We start from the raw sequence: 6,382 nt of genomic DNA, 5'->3' as shown, positions 1-6,382 counted from the left end.
AAAATATTCATACTGTTGAATGAGAAGCTGCATTTTGTTTTCTCTAACTTGCTCAGTGCCTTCACAGATAAGCTGCACAGTATCCCAAATTTCCTTAGCAGTTTGGCTGTTAATGACATTGTCAAACATATCTTGATCCAGGCCATTAAACAGAATGTTCATGGCTTTCTTGTCCTTGTGAACCTCTTCAATATCTTCAACAGTCCATTCTGCTTTTGGCTTGGGAATAGACTGTCCAACAGCAACTGTTGCAGTAGCAGCTGTGGCCACCTTGTGAGGGATGTGAGGACCATTTTCAATGCAGTTGATGTAGCTTTCATCTTGAGAGAGAAGATGTAAATGCATCTTCACCTTCCAGTGATGATAGTTATCAATTTCCAAGATTGGAATCTTTACACCAATATCCTTCTTACTCATGATGTTAGTAGAATAGATCTTTAAACTCTTTGTAAGTTAAGAGCTTGCTCTGATAACAATTGTTATTCCCAGTGGACTAACAATGAGATTTACAGAAGGGGGGTTGAATATAAATCTCAAAACTTTTTCAAGTTTTGAGCAGTTTCTAAGGCTAAGTGTTTTTAAGAACAAGTGTGTGAGAATTGCTTGAAGCCAATGCAGACAGATATATATTCAAACACAAATGTAAAGAACACAAGGATCTTAAAAACTTTTCTGGTGGATTTGTTGTTCCATCAGAGATGTGTTATTTCGGAAAATCTGTGATTCAAAGAATTAAATCACAGTTGCTTCCTAGTACAAACTAGATGATTTTCTCTCTGGATATTTCTAAACAGCTCAGGAAAATTCTTATCTAATTACTAGCTGCTACTTGGTTTATATATCACCAAGTTTACAAGTGAAGACAAAACTGTAAAATACAATTAAAAAGGTTCTTCACATGTTTCTTCTTCATTTCTCTATCAAATGCAATTTAGGCTTGGCTGTGGATCTTTGAATACTTCCTTGTTTGCGTCAGAATGGAAATGCTGTATTTTCTTGATTCCTCCTAGAGGTTTCCACATTCCAGTTTGTCTCTGTCAACCCATGTGCCTCTGTCAGCTTATGAATTGTCACTATCAACTGCTAATGAACTAAGCATCCGTTGAAGCTTTCATCCGTTGATGCCTTATCCATTGAGGCTTTATCCGTTGAAGTTTTATCCGTTGATGCATTATCAGTTGAAGTCTTTATTCGTTGAAGCACTTATCCGTTGATGGATATTATCCGTTGAAGCATTAGAGACATCCGTTGAAGCTTTGTTTCTTATCCGTTGAAGGTCTTCAATATCAGTTGATACTTCTTCACTTATACAAAATTACAAGGCATTAAATATTTACAATTAGCCCTCCTATTTGCATATCCACTAGTAGTCAACATGACTGATATTTTCCTACAACATCTAAGAATTACAACTTGAATCCAGAGAATGAAATATGCTACAATACTAAACTTATTGCTAAGTAAAGCTACTCCTTCAACGGATAGCCAAGATGGTCTTATCCGTTGAGGCTACAAACACTAGATTTCTACTTAAGTGTTTTGTTTAACTTATCATCAAACTAATACACATATTCCTAACAGACGCGACCCATTACGCGAAGAATGAATATTAGTAAAAAGAAAAATTTTATGATTAAGTATATTTCATTACGATACGTGATATGTGAATCTATGTTGTTAACTATTAAGGTGCATGATTATGTGATTAAATGCTTGTATGATATTATTTGGAATTTTAGAAAATAAGAAGTGCATTAATTGTTATTTATATAGGTTATAAATGTATTTTTATTCTTTAAGAAAAATAGTTTTTAAAATTATATTTATTTATAAATTTCGAATTTGATTTTATTAAATTACTAAAATTCTAAGCTATTTTATGATGTCACTCTTGTAATTTATAGATTTATGGTTTTATTTATAAAATGTATTCTTTGTAATTAATTAGATTAATAATTATTATATTTATAACGACCGGGAAATTTATGTTGTATAATATCATATTATGTGTATTAATATGTCAATTATGTGTGATTATCCGTTAAACCCTAATTGTTGTGTGTTATGTGTATTCCGTATCATTTCTGTATTTTTTAAGGTATTTTTCAGATGTTTTATATCGTATTCATAGGTTTCATTTCAAACGTTTTGCAACCCAAACAATGATTTTAAAGCCAGTATTTCAAATAAAATAATGGGCCTTATTTTTCATCAAACGGCTTTTACAGTCGCATTATTCTGAACATCTAGATATTTTATAAATTTTCTCGTTTTACGAAAAATGACTTTTCCGGACCCATTGGGTGTCAAAAACCCCACAAAAATCACATTTTTATTTTTATAAAATTATAGGACTTTTATTTATACCATTTCTTTGTATTTTTGAATTATTCACAATTTTTGGGAATTTTTGGCATATATATTGTATAAATAAAATATTTATAAATTAAATTTTAATACCCAAAAATTATGAAAATTAGGGCCAAATATTTTTATTAAATGTATAATTAGCCCCTTAATTTTATTTAGGGGTATTATTTTTCACACTATAAATACCCTAATTATTATTAATTAATTCATTAATTCTGCAAATTAATCCCAATTTCCAGAAATTAGGGTTTGGTGTTCTTGAATTCAAGCAAAGATTTGATCGTAATTCTGATCTCCAAATCAAGCATGTGAGTACTCAATCGAAAGCTCTTGATCTCTACTTTCTATTTCTGTCATCAATTTTGAGTTTTATTGCTTTGATTTTCAATTCGTATTTTTAGGGTTTATGTTTGATTTAGGCGTTTTTGATTCAGGAATCGTTTGATTGTTTTGATGATTTGTATAGCTTTGTCTTGAGTTTAGGAATGATTTTGAGTATTCAATTGATTGGTATAACCCCAGGAGGGTATGGTTCGAGTTCGTCGGTTTAGCCGAATTTTTGATTCGTTTTTCAGTGATTTTGGTGATGTTGTGATTGTTGTTGAGGGCTGGGATTGATTGTAGGAGTTAATAACTTTATTTTCGTATATTAAACATCGAGTTTGGTTTCCGTTTAAGCCAAACCCGTTTTTCCGATTTAACCCGCCGGAAAAGCTTTGTTTTTGGCCGGAGAAGACGACGGGGCTATCGTCGGTGGTGCTGAGTGAGTGGTTGTGACGACAGAGTCGAGGGGAATATGTTGGCAGCAAGAACGGCGTCGAACCATCACGTTTTGGGCTCCGATTGAGCTTCTCCGGAACCGGCCATCGGCGCCGGATTCTGGGCTGTTCTTGGACGACCCGGGTGACCCGGTTTCAACCCGGTGTTCGACCCGGTTTCGATCCAAAATCCCCCAATTCGTTTATCTGATTTTTGTTTCTGGAATTAAAATTTATTTACTTTTATTTTGATAATCATAATTTAATTTTGTAAATTATAAAAATCAAATAAAAATCAGATTAAAAATCTGAAATATTTTGTAAATAATTCCTAAATTATTTTCTTAAATTATAAATTCGAATTTAGTGATTTATTGTAAGTATTTAATTATTTATTTAATCATTAATCTATTTATTTATTATTTAATAGTTAATAATTAATAATTAAGGATTAAATTTATCGAATATTACAGGAAACGATTCGATAAATAAGGGAATAAATCGAATAACTCGTAATTATACGAGTAATTGAACGATAAGTTCAATTATTGCTATTATTATAATTACTATTATTCAGACGATAGTGAATTATTCATATAATATCGTAATAATTATTCGTAATGAATAATTAAATACAGATAATTGATTTAAAACGTATACGTACAATAATAACAGTAATATTTTGATAATTATGCGAGAAACGCGAATAACTCGTAGAAATACGAGTAGTGGATCGTTGAATTGAATTCTGATTCGAATAATAGAGTATTTAGTCGACAGTTATCGTATCGGTTAATGATATCGATTATTTATTTATAAATAATCGATCTAATTGGATAAATAACGATAAGTTATAAATATTTGTAATAAGTTGTGATTAATCCTAATAATTAAGGATTAATTATTTTAAATAATTTTTTATTAATTATTTATTAGCTATATATTTATTAAATATTTAAAAAGTGATTAATTATTTCGATAATTGATCACATCATTTTCAATAAATCATCTCTTATTCATTTTAACTCCAAAAATTATAGAAAAATTATTTTTGACTTTGGTTTTTCTTAAATAAATATTTTAGGATTTAATAATTTGTAATAATTAATGATATTCAATAATAAATTTAATTATCAGTATTTAATTGATAATAATTCAACCGTTAGTCCGATTTGAGCGAAACGAAAGCCATTTTACTCAGAAAAATGAATTCTTTTTATTAAAAATAATATGAAGACCTAATTTCTTCTAGAAATTAGCTGACTCTAGTATTAGCTTGATAATCAGTCGAAATACGTGCCGAGACGAATCCGAAAAATTCCGGAAAAATGGGAAATGAAGCAGAAGGTAATCAACGGAGCAATCAGAGAGTCGATTTTGATTCTAAAAATTATTTTAAATATAGAAATGATTATGTGATTATGTGCTTATGTGTATTATATGGTTAATCGAGTCTTACTTGCTTATATGTAATATAAGAATCAGTCGTAAGCGCATGGGTAGATAATAGGAACGAAATGAAGTCGATTCAAGATGCAAATTGAAGTACAAAATGACTTAACCAGTCTATTTTTCCAACAGAAGCTAAGCCAGCAAAGCAGGTCAAGTAGGGGATAGACGGAAGTGATTTAATTGCAGTAAGTCGCGCAAAAGGCAAGTTTCTCCTCTATTCTATTTTCCAGAATAGTGATATTCTCTTCAGATTATTATTACAATTGCACTCTTTTAATTCTCTTGTTCATATTTCATTTCACTTCTTGAATTATTCTCTTCATTTGAATTCATTATTCATATTCCAATTATTACTCACAATTATTGATATATTCTGGTGATTAGAATATATCAAAGCATACCGATTGTTCCGGTTGCTATTCCAGGGACTGGATAATACTACTTCTGGGATTAAGTTCACTTAATCCTAAGTACCGGGACATAACCTGATCCTTGAAACGGGCCGTAGTGCCTAGGTGCCCGACGGGATCTATATAGTGAGATATAGATCTGCACTGTATCCTGGCTGATCAGCAGGGTATAGCTGCGAACTTGAGTCCAGTTTAGTTCAATTGTATTCGCCAGTAATGGCCTTCTTTCTATTCTTATGAGGTTATATCTTTGCAGATATACCTGGGTTATGGATTCAATTATATTGCTTTAACACTGTTTATATTTTATGGACTTGTTGAGCAATTTTTGGCTCACCCTTTTTGTTGTTATTCACCTTATAGTTTTCAGTTAAGAAGGAATATGAAACCCATCAGGACACGAGTGGTAAAGAAGCGGGTCAAGCCTCAGGATCCTCTCATACCCAAGGTGTTGATCCCAATTCAGGAAGAAAGCTTTGAGTTGCCCGAGCAGGTGGAGTGTTGATAGATAGTATGTGTGTTTGAATAAAAGCTGAACTTAGTTTGAAAATAAATTAGACAATGGTGTGTAATAAAGAGAATTTGTGAGATTTTAAATATTGGTTTGTAATAAAAGTAGTTAGTGGTTCTTGTTTTCATACTTCAACCTAAAAAGGTCCTGGTTAGTGTTAAAGGGGTTTAGTTTCATTTCTTTATTATTTATTAATAAGCTTGTACAGGTTTGGTGATTAGCTCGTAACCCCCAGACCTATACCCCGGGTTTGGAGGGCATTACAGTTTGGCATCAGAGCTGTAGGTTTGGTCCCTGAAAACAAGAATATTAGGGTTAAGATAGGATAGGGAGATCACATAAGATATGGATAGTCAAATTAGGAATAATAGTATTATGATTTAGGTCAGATTAGAATAGGGAAATATAAATGTTAGGATTGTCTATTGACCTTTTCTTTTCTTTGATATATTATCAGATGGCATCTTCTGGTTATTCTGCGTCTTCCGAGATGATAGTCACTGGACGAGCAGCACCAGTCATACCTCCAGTATCTGAGCATATGTTTCCTCCTCTACCACCTCCACCACCATTGCCATATGAGCCGGTACCACCAGTTCAGGGGATAGTTCATGACCCCATAGAGATGTTTGATCCTTTTGAGTTCTTCGAGCCGATAGTTCCTTTACCTATTGAGCATCAGTTTATACCGGGTATTGAGCAGGAGTTACCACCACCACCATTGTTACCTCCTATACCAGTACATGCCCCAGAGTCGGACATAGTTCAGATGATTCCAGTCGAGGGAATGGGAGAGCATGATGTGGATCTACAGCTAGGCTTACCACAGCAGGGTGCAGGTATTCCGAGGGTTCCTTCCGAGGGTTCCTTCCCAGGAGTCA

This window comes from Apium graveolens, chromosome 5 (assembly GCF_009905375.1).
Source record: "Apium graveolens cultivar Ventura chromosome 5, ASM990537v1, whole genome shotgun sequence".
NCBI lineage: Eukaryota > Viridiplantae > Streptophyta > Magnoliopsida > Apiales > Apiaceae > Apium > Apium graveolens.
Note: the sequence above shows the minus strand (reverse complement) of the source record.